Genomic DNA, 11,468 nt, shown 5'->3' with positions numbered 1-11,468 from the left:
AATAGATGATCTTGTTGAAGATGCTTCAAAACACTTTCCTATTCATCACATGCGCTGTGTTGTGCACACGCTGCAGCTGGCAATAAGAGACAGTCTGCAAGAGGGACATGCTGGAAATCTGATTGGAAAAGTGAGGAAATTGGTTATTGCCGCCAGAACCCCTAAAATTGATTCCATATTGAAGAGACGTGCTGGAAAAGGGCAATTGTTGATCAACTAAAACCGTTTCTTATAGATATGGTGAACCCTCAGGGAACCCTAAATGAAGGTCAATGGACACAGGTGGCTGAATTGAAGGAATTGCTTAATCATCCATTTACTGTGACTAAAAGATTACAAGCTGAGGATTTAACTCCTGGCATTTTCATCAGGGAGTGGAAGAACTTGCTATTTTGCTGTTTAATCACAGATGGCATTTCTGCTTCAATGAAATGGAGAGAGACACAGCTATTGGAAAATAAAATTTTTCTGGCAGTTGTTTATGTGGATCCAAGTCATCGTATATTGCTTGATGATCAACAACTTACTAAAGGAAAAGAAGCTCTGACTGAGGTAGCAGTTAGGAGGAGTGGCATACAGGAGGACTTGCCAGGCGCAAGAGGACTCGGGTCCTGACAGTGCTACTGCTGCCATATCTTCATCCTCATCAGATGAGGAGTTTGACTTTGACAAGTATTTGGATGACATGGAGCAGGCAAAGCGTTGCTGCAAGGAAAAAGATTTCACTCAGTCTCCTATAGCAAGCAGATTGACCAAATTTCAGCAAAATGTTTCACTTGCTCTCAAAGAAATAGAAAAATTCAACCATTCATCAAAACTGACTGTGCATGAGGCAATTCCTTTATACCCGGAAATTGTTAGAGATGTTGCCCATGTGGTTACGGCTTTGCCTCCAACCCTAGTTAGTGTAGAGAGGTTGTTCTCTAGCCTTAAAATTATTAGGTCAGATGAGGTCATCTATGAGGGAGGATCTGATGGAGGCAATTCTATTTCTTAGAACAAATTCATAGACTGCACAAATGTTATTTAGTATGTTTTTGTTGAAAACTGTTTTTTCCACTTACATAGTTCATTACATAGTGGTGTGTGTGTGTGTGTGTGTGTGTGTGTATATATATATATATATATATATATATATATATATATATATATATATATATATACAGTTGTGGCCAAAAGTATTGACACCCCTGCAATTCTGTCAGATAATACTCAGTTTCTTCCTGAAAATGATTGCAAACACAAATTCTTTGGTATTATTATCTTCATTTAATTTGTCTTAAATGAAAAACACAAAAGAGAATGAAGCAAAACATTGATCATTTCACACAAAACTCCAAAAATGGGCAAGACAAAAGTATTGGCACCCTCAGCCTAATACTTGGTTGCTCAACCTTTAGCCAAAATAACTGCAACCAACTGCTTCCGGTAACCATCAATGAGTTTCTTACAATGCTCTGCTGGAATTTTAGATCATTCTTCTTTGGCAAACTGCTCCAGGTCCCGGATATTTAAATGGTGCCTTCTCCAAACTGCCATTTTTAGCTCTCTACACAGGTGTTCTATGTGATTCAGGTCTGGACTCATTGCTGGCCACCTTAGAAGTCTCCACTGCTTTCTTTCAAACCATTTTCTAGTGCTTTTTGAAGTGTGTTTTGGGTCATTGTCCTGCTGGAAGACCAATGACCTCTGAGGGAGACCCAGCTATCTCACACTGGGCCCTACATTATACTGCAAAATTTGTTGGTAGTCTTCTGACTTCATAATGCCATGCACAAGGTCAAGCAGTCCAGTGCCAGAGGCAGCAAAGCAACCCCAAAACATCAGGGAACCTCCGCCATGTTTGACTGTAGGGACCGTGTTCTTTTCTATGAATGCCTTTTTTTCTCCTGTAAACTCTATGCTGATGCCTTTGCCCAAAAAGCTCTACTTTTGTCTCATCTGACCAGAGAACATTCTTCCAAAATGTTTTAGGCCTTTTCAGGTAAGTTTTGGCAAACTCCAGCCTGGCTTTTTTGTCTCGGGGTAAGAAGTGGGGTCTTCCTGGGTCTCCTACCATACAGTCCCTTTTCATTCAGACGCCGACGGATAGTACGGGTTGACACTGTTGTACCCTCGGACTGCAGGGCAGCTTGAACTTGTTTGGATGTTAGTCGAGGTTCTTTATCCAACATCCGCACAATCTTGCGTTGAAATCTCTTGTCAATTTTTCTTTTCCGTCCACATCTAGGGAGGTTAGCCACAGTGCCATGGGCTTTAAACTTCTTGATGACACTGCGCACGGTAGACACAGGAACATTCAGGTCTTTGGAGATGGACTTGTAGCCTTGAGATTGCTCATGCTTCCTCACAATTTGGTTTCTCAAGTCCTCAGACAGTTCTTTGGTCTTCTTTCTTTTCTCCATGCTCAATGTAGTACACACAAGGACACAGGACAGAGGTTGAGTCAACTTTAATCCATGTCAACTGGCTGCAAGTGTGATTTAGTTATTGCCAACACATGTTAGGTGCCACAGGTAAGTTACAGGTGCTGTTAATTACACAAATTAGAGAAGCATCACATGATTTTTCAAACAGTGCCAATACTTTTGTCCACCCTCTTTTTTATGTTTGGTGTGGAATTATATCCAATTTGACTTTAGGACAATTCTTTTTGTGTTTTTTCAGTTAAGACAAATTAAATGAAGATAATAATACCAAAGAATTTGTGTTTGCAATCATTTTCAGGAAGAAACTGAGTATTATCTGACAGAATTGCAGGGGTGTCAATACTTTTGGCCACAACTGTATATATATATATATATAGTGTATATATAATCGATATTACATATTTACAATTTATTACAGTTTTTTGTGTTCTAAAGTAGTAATCCAATAAATATTATGTTCTATCTAAATATCTTGATTATTGTATCATAAAAATGATTTAATGTCTGATGTTCACATTTTACTACAATACATTTTTCACTTAAATATAAGCAATATATGTGGGAGTCGGAGTCGTGGAGTTGTAGTCGGTGTAAGGGAAATTGAGGAGTCGGAGTCGCAGGTTTGGCTTACCGACTCCACAGCCATGCCTTCTATACTGTTACTCACAAGAAAAGCATCCATTCCTTTCTTAAATTCATTCAGTGAGTTGGCCATCACCACTTCCTCAGGAAGAGAATTCCAGAGCCTCACTGCTCTTACCGCGAAGAACCCTGTTCTATGCTGGTGCAGAAACTGTCTTTCCTCCAAACGAAGAGATTGCCCCCTTGTTCTTGTCACAGTCCTTGGTACAAACAGTTCATTGGAGAGATCTCTGTATTGCCCTCTGATATACTTGTACATATATATTAGGTCTCCCCCAAGTCTTCTCTTTTCTAGAGTAAATAGACCTAATTTTGATAACCTTTCTGGGTATTGTAGCGAACCAACTCCATTTATCATTTTAGTAGCCTGCATTTGAACCCTTTCAAGTTCAGTAATGTCTTTTTTTGAGCACTGGCGTCCAAAATTGCAAACAATACTCCAAGTGTGGTCTGACGAGTGATTTGTAGAGAGGGAGAATTATGTTTTCATCTCGTGTCCTCAGACCTCTTCTAATGCATCCCATGACCCTATTTGCTTTGGTGGCAGCTGCCTGACACTGGGCACTCCAATTTAGCTTCTTATTGACTAAGATGCCTAAGTCTTTTTCCATGTCTGATTTCCCCAGCAGTTTCCCATTTAGTAAGTAATTGTAGCATCTGTTTCTCCTTCCCATGTGCATAACCTTACACTTATCTGTGTTAAACCTCATTTGCCATTTTTCAGCCCAATTCTCCTATTTACTCAAATCTGTCTGTAGTTGCAAACTGTCCTCCTTTGTGTTAACTACCTTACATAGTTTTGTATCATCTGCAGATACTGATATTTTACTGTGTAAGCCATCCACTAGATCATTAATAAATATATTAAATAGTAGGGGGCCCAATACAGAACCCTGTGGTACCCCACTAGTAACCCTGGCTCAATCTGAGTATGCACCATTAATAACCACTCTTTGTTTTCTATCACTAAGCCAGCTACCTACCCATCTACACACATTTTCCCCTAGCCCAAGCTTTCTCATCTTACTTACCAATCTTTTATTTAGGAATCTGTCATGTCACCAAATGCTGATAACCTGGAAAAATATATGATTTGAGACAAAAAAGGAGCTATGGAACCCAAACCCCACCAGACCACATGCTATAGCGTCCATCAAGAAAAAATATGAGCACATAATGCAAATTTTGCTTAACTTAGTTGTTCCCTTCACCACTCCCTTAAAGGGATCCTTTCATTTAAAAAAAGCTATTAACCTGCAGATATAGGGTAATCTGCAGGATAATAGTGTTCCAAAGCTGTGCTGATACTGTACTAGCAGACCAGCTACCAGGAGGAATAAAGTTAGCCTTCGGCTTAAGTCATAGTGGAGCAGCTTCTGTCACCAGTCAGTACATAGTGAGCGGTGGCTGTAACCCTGGCTCACGAGTGCATATGTCACGCCGCTCTGTCTGTATCTGCTTGTCGGCGTGACAATGCATGTGTTTGCTTTAACCCCTTACTCCTTTCCCCCTAATTGAGCTGGGATACTGCTGGCTTTTACCTGTATGGAGCCTGCTCAGTTCCCTGCTCTGCTGCGTAGCTGCACATGTGTTGTTAGGTCTTTGCTCTGCTGCTTGACCATCCGCATGTGCGGTCCCTGGTTGCTGCTGTGGAAGCTGTCCGCGGGTTGTGAGGTCATTTGCAGCTGGTGCATGACTTTCCACGTGTGTCTAGGCTTGCAGATGATGCCAGGTGCGCTAAGCTGCAGTTCCTGCGCTGATTGTGCTGCAATGGTTTCTGTGTGTGCTTAGGGTTGTGCGCAGCCACACCTCCCCTGCTTTTATCAGGGTTAGTGTGTGTACTTGAAATCCTGTCCCCAGCCAATTGCTGAAGGGCAGCTCCTTTATAAACTTACCCTGCCCTATGGGCGGGGCCAGAGCTACTCACAACTCACAAAGCTCCTGGACTTTGCCATGTGTGTCTCGTCTCTGTATCTCTGGACCTTGTCTGTCTCGGTTATGGTACCAAAGTCCCTGCCTTGATTCCTGCTTCGTCCTGTACCCTCGCCCTGCCCCAGAGGTGGTATATCCGGGCCTGAATCATTGATCCTGTACCTGTCCTGTAGCTGACCCTGTCTAAATTCACCCTGGCCTGGAGACGGTGTATCCAGGCTTGAATCCTTGATCCTGTACCTGACCATGTCTGAACTGTCTGCTGAGTTATGTTCCTGGAATCCCTCTGTGTTTGGAGCCCTGCACCCAGTGACTCTGAGACTCTTGTAACCGGTGTTCCTGCTGAGCATCTACTATCCTGTGCTCTGACTACCATGCAGTGCTAGCTCCATGCAGGCCCAGCAATCCTTCGGTGTTAGCACCATCACGCTTGAGTTCCTTCCTAGGTCCGATGCCCGGAACCTGATGACTGCTGCCTGGAGCCTGGTGCTGGATGACTGCAGTGGTGCCTGTAGGTCATGTTGGATGTCCGGAACCAAACGACTCCCGTCTGATGTCTGCTGGTGACGATGATGTCCTCTGAGTGACCCTGATGACCTCATGTGTCCTGACGTCCTGCCTGTGTCCCGATGTCCCGCTTATGAGTGCCTCGGTGATCTGATGATGCCTTGGGGTCCACTGGGTGGTACCCTTCTGGGAGGTGTGGAATCGGGAGCCTGGTTTAGCCCTGTTTTGTCTATGTACTGTGACTTTACGTAAACTTTACTTTATTTATACCTGAAGTTGTGCGGTGTCATCAAGTCCTACGTGTCCTTGTCCACATGCTCAGCTGCCACAGAATCCTGGTCGCTGCCCTTCCCTAATTCGGGTAGGCCCGGGTCCCCCTCTGTGGTATAGAGAGTCCATATTGTGTCCCCGGGGATGCCCGCCCCCTCGCCATGGTGTGGAGGTGCCTGTTGGGCCGCGTCTGCGGCCGCAGTCATGACAGCATAGTGCTGAGCCAGCTGTCAGTGCCTGTATGTAGTTACAGCCACAGCTTACTGAGCAGTCACTGACGCCACACCAGCCATGCCTCTATGACTGAAAGCCTGAGGCTGCCAGGAGGAATAAAGTTAATTTCCTCACGGCAGCTTTCAGTGTGGTGACCGCACAGCTTTAGAGTGCTATTAACCTGCAGTTTTAATTCTATATTTGCAGGTTAATAGCATTTTTTAACATGACAGGTTCCCTTTTAAACAGGTTGTCCAGGATAATTTTTTATTTGCCCATAGGCTTGCAGAAGTAGAACATAATAAACCCAGCAACATTGACCTTCCCCTACTCCAGTGCCAACTCTCCATGGTGCTGTACATGTGAAATGGTGTTGCATACAAAGTACAAATATAGATTAGGATGAACAAACTAACAATAGACTGGTACAGAGGAGAGATAATCCTGCCCTTGTGGGCTTACAGTTTATAAGAAAATGGGGAAGGAGACAGTAGGTTGGTGAATTGTGGCAGCTCCAATGGTGATGAGGAGGCATCGACGCCATTGCAGGCTGTAACCTTTCTTGAAGAAATGGGTTTTCAGGTTCCATCTGAAAGTTCCATATGTGGTGGATAGTTGGACATGTTGGGGCACAGAATTCCAGAGGATGGGGGATACTCGGGTGAAGTCTTGTAGGCGATTGGGTGCAGAGCGTGCGAGTGTGGAGGAGAGCAGGAGATCTTGGGAGAACCAAAGGTTACATATGGGAAAATATTGGGAGATTAGTTCAGAGATATGTGAAGAGGACAAATTATTGATGGCTTTGTGGGTCAAAATTAGTAGATGAACTGGATATGTTGGGAAATATGGAGACGGTGAAGGGATTTGCACAAGGGAGAAGCAGAGGAGTCAAGAAGAGAGAGGTGGATTATTTCGGCAACAGAATTAAAGATGGACTGGAGAGGTGCAAGACTTTTAGACTCCGGTAAAAAAAAAATAAGTAAGGTTGTTAAATGTTGTTCCCCAGGAACTGGGAACCAGTATTCAAGGGGCAAAGGAGATGGGTCAGGCAAAAGAGCACCTCCTCAAGACACAATCCATAGGGTACAGCTGTTGACTTGGTTGAAGCAATTTAAACATTGGGATTGGGTGCGGGTATTGGTGCCCACCTTGGGAAACAAATTCCTCGCTAAGTGGCAAGGACCCTATGAAGTGTTCTTGAGGGTCACTATAAAGTTTACCAACCAATGAAAAGGAAGCCCCGCCAGGTATGTCATATAGGCTTGGTCAAGCCTTGGCAGGATGGGATTCACAATTTATTGGGTGAAGATGACCAGCCCCTGGCTTTGGGCAGATCGGAAGGGTATGTAGACAAGCAGCTGGCGAATCCTGGATAGGAGGCTCTGATAAGGTTAATAGGACCAATATATGGGTCCAGGTTTGTTAGGGTGTGTGCAGACGCTGCGGATTAATCCGCACGGATTTTGCAAAAACCGCAGATAAACCGCAGGTCAAAAGACCTGCGGATTATCTGCGGTTTTGACTGCGGTTTGGTCCTGCGGATTCATCAATGGTGGAGATAGGAACCCGCTGCGGATTCCGCAGAAAGAATTGACATGTCACTTCTTTCTGCGGTTTCAAAACCGCAGCAAATCCGCGCGGATTTTTCCGCAACGTCTACACAGCGTTTTTTTTTACCATTCATTTGAATGGTACTGTACACCGCAGCTAAAACTGCTGCGGGTCCGCAGCGGACAAAAACGCTGTGGAAACGCAGCGGAATCCGCAGCGTGTGCACATACCCTTAGGAATGATTAGAGGAGATGGCTAGAGCTAGTCATTCCCACCTTTCAATTCAGGAGGTGCAGCAAGTTTAAAAGGTGGAACTGAACTGTTCATTCCTTGTCTGGAAGTAGAGGTGCAAACACCTCTGCTATTTGGGTCTGTGTATGCAAGGTGGATGGCCTGTTTAAGTTGCTTAGACTCTGCAAGAGGCCGATTATTGCACTTTGAATATTGAGCAGCTGAACTAATCTTATTTCTATACTGCTGTATGGACTCTTTGTTTGGTTATTAATTTCTGGTGGAAGTTTATGGAGTTAATAAACCTTTCTGTTTGGACAAGAAACTGCATGCCTGTGTGAATGCTGTCAACTACCAACAAGCTAAATCCCTACAACAGACTAAAAACAGAAATTGTGAATGCGATGTTGGACTCAGCATATAAGACAAAATTGGGCAGAATGGTGACACTGGTTAGCACTATTGCTTTGCAGCACTGGGGTCCTGGTCTCAAATCCCACAAACGAGGTACTCTGGCTTCCTTCCACACTCCATAGACATATTGATAGGGAAATTAGATTGTGGGCCTCAATAGGGACAGTGATGATGATGTCTGTAAAGTGCTGTGGAATTAATGTTGCTACAGTATATCAGTGAGTAAAATAATAAAAAAGAGAGAATGAATGGCATATGAAGGGAATGATATAGGAGAATGTAATCAAAGTGGTGGAACCACTGTGCCGTGGTCCGAGGAGAGCCTGGAGGGGTGTTGTGGCGCCCCTGAGGCTCAGTCGCCACAGAAGTACTGCACCTCCTCCTGAGGTGTAGTATCCCACCATCCAGGTAAGGTGGAGACTCCTGACCACACTCCAACACCTGCACCCCACACCACAAAGTAGTGTAGCAAAGCACCCATTGGTGGCTCCCTGCTTGGAACACGAGATGGGTGGAGTTAGCTTTACATTACAAGGAGCGGGAAGAGTTTAGGATGAGAGGTCAGTTGGTTAGAGAGTGGGAGAGGAGAAGATCCCCGGAGAGAGGGATGGAAGGATGGAGGTGCTGCAGCGGTTCCCAGTGATCTGGGTCTGCTGGCACGGGAGAGGAAGAGAAAGAGCAACGTAGACTGAAAGCCCGATTCGCCATAGAAGAAAAGATTAGCACGGAACGTGAGGAGTAAGAGAGAACAGAGGACGTGGGTTAGAAGAGAACCCTTCCTAGAAGTTCTAAGCGCAAGGCCAGGGCCCGGTCCCCGAGGTTGTATGGATACTAATGGTCCTGCAGCAGACACCGGAGGAATGCAAGTGGAGACCACTTTATTCCCACACAAGACTTGGGGGCACAACAGCAACTGGATAGTGAGCCGGGACTTAGTAGCAAGGAGTCCCCGAAGCAGGCTACAGCTGTCTGCCATACAAGTAAAGTTCATAAGAACATCGGACAGGAGGAACTCCAGGGTAACTCAGTACTAGGAGTACTTCACTCAAAAGCGCTATAAGAGGAGATGTTCAGCAAGGCACATATTGGCGGAGTGTTGGAAAGGAGTATTCCATCTGGCCGGGAGGTTGACTGAGTCCCTGACCCGGAGGACACGGCACATAGGCAGGCACCTGTTTGTACAACAGACTGTGAGTAAAGCTTTGGAACTACATGCTCTGGTGTCCTCCACTCATTCCTGCGAGAACCGGCCCAGCACTGCTGCATCCTCTGCGCCTGACACTATACCATCTGCGTGTCACCTCACCGACACTGCCCTGGGACTACAGCCCTGCCTGTGGAGGGCTATAACATAATTGCTGCACCACACCATCTGTCCCAGAGGAACTTTCTGCAGCGTCGGCTTACATTCACATTGCCGAACACCACAGGTGGCGTCACAAATCACTTATAAACTTTCACTACCACAAGCACACTGAAACATCTCCCTTTTACAATGGGTGCCCAGGGCCACGGGCCGGGTCACAGCTGCCGTGACATCTCACATTGAAGCTCATAGGGCCCGGTACCGAGTACCCCACAGCCCTGGGAGTGCGACCCATTTTCTGGCATCACGAACAGGATGACGAGACCCGATGCCTTCGGGTTCTGTGTGCCTAAGACTCAGACCTTTTGAAAATGTGCAGAAGACCCAATTTAATAGACTGTAAAAGGAATGCTAAACATGGCCGCCGTTGCGGTGAAGAAGGGCGTGACAACATGGGTGGTCCTAAGAAAAGAGCGCGGACTGTCCTTGGCCTACCTTGTCTGAACTTCTATGCGACAGCAGCATGGCCCACCCCCGAAGGGTTCGTATACCGGCTTGGTATGGAGGAGTAGGAATAAGACGTCGCCCTCAGAAGGAGGGGCGAGAGCCAGTGGCGGGAAGAGAACCCAGGAAGGAGGAAGAACGCCAGAGCGCCATGATGGAAGGAGCACGCAGGCCAGGAGAGAATGGCGGGGAGAAGCCATGCTCCCCTAAACAACCCCCGCAGGACATACAACCACTGAGGCACCCTCTGCAGCGCCCGTCACCGCCTCCAAGCAGATATTGCCACTGGACGAGCCCTGCCCGGAGGAGGTATATGAGGGTCCCAGAGCGGAAAGGAGGACAGGGGCAGCCTCCCCGGCCGGACCCGGCGCGGCCGCGCAGGCCCCTACCGAAGGCCTTAGCAGAAACCAATCTCACCCCTGGCCGTGCCCAGCTGCGACCTGCCCCGCCGGCAACTTCAGGAATTGCGGCCACCGCTGCGCACTACCAGGCACCTGTGCCGGGACCGGAGCCTCAGCAGGGAGCGCAAGGTATGATTACTGCTCCGGATATGACCTTGGTGTTAGGAACCGAGCCAATGAATCGGAATGGCCTGATTGACCCTCGCCGGTGGCCTCAGGCTACGGTACTCATGACTGAGATCCCGATGGAGCTGGACGAGGACGATCCAGTGGTGCCAGTGATAACACCTGCTGAACCACTGGCAGCAGCAGAGGTACCGCGGGAAATCGCTGACACGCCATCCCCCGAGGCAGTCGACGTCTCCATGGCCCTTTTGATTACCCCGACCGTTCCCAATCTTACCCTTTGGGAGGCAGAATACCTGTGATTAGCAAGCAATCCCTCAACCCATCTGGACACCCAGAGCATCTCCCCTGGAAGCAGCCCAAGCAATCCGCTTCCAGAAACCCAGGAGGGGATAACCAGCCATAATGTTGATCTAGGCTAACTTTTGTTGCCCAGGAGCGTATTTGCACCATTGTGCCTGTTTTTCAGTTTTCTAATTTTTTTTTCTATTTTCGATTATGATGTTTATTTGTTAAACCAGTGGTTGCCCAGTTTTTATTGGCAGCGTTTTTCATACTTGAACTGTGGAGATCATGGACGCTGAGTGATCCAGAAGTGTACTTGTAAATAGTTTGCACCTCTTTAGGTGCTCTCTCTCGGTTTTACATAGGAACCTTTCCCTTGGAACAAGGACTACCTCGTTATAAGGACATTTCCAGACGTGATGGCCGGCCTCATGTCTATTCTTTACACTTAGCAATAATGCTTAGTATTTTTGAACAAGAAAATAGGAAATGATAATGTGTAGTGACAGTATTAATGGCAGATTTTGTAGGGTCCAATTGAGCAAGAAATATAGAGAATGTTTTAATAAAGATGTGAGAATTGAATAAAAGTATGCAGGTGACGAACCAGGTGTTGACGGTTGTCACTCCTTCAGAAAGTAGAAAATGAGACAGATA

The sequence above is a fragment of the Dendrobates tinctorius genome, unplaced genomic scaffold (genome assembly GCF_039654945.1).
Source record: "Dendrobates tinctorius isolate UK_male_01 unplaced genomic scaffold, ASM3965494v1 ptg000005l, whole genome shotgun sequence".
NCBI classification, from domain to species: Eukaryota; Metazoa; Chordata; class Amphibia; order Anura; family Dendrobatidae; genus Dendrobates; species Dendrobates tinctorius.
Note: the sequence above shows the minus strand (reverse complement) of the source record.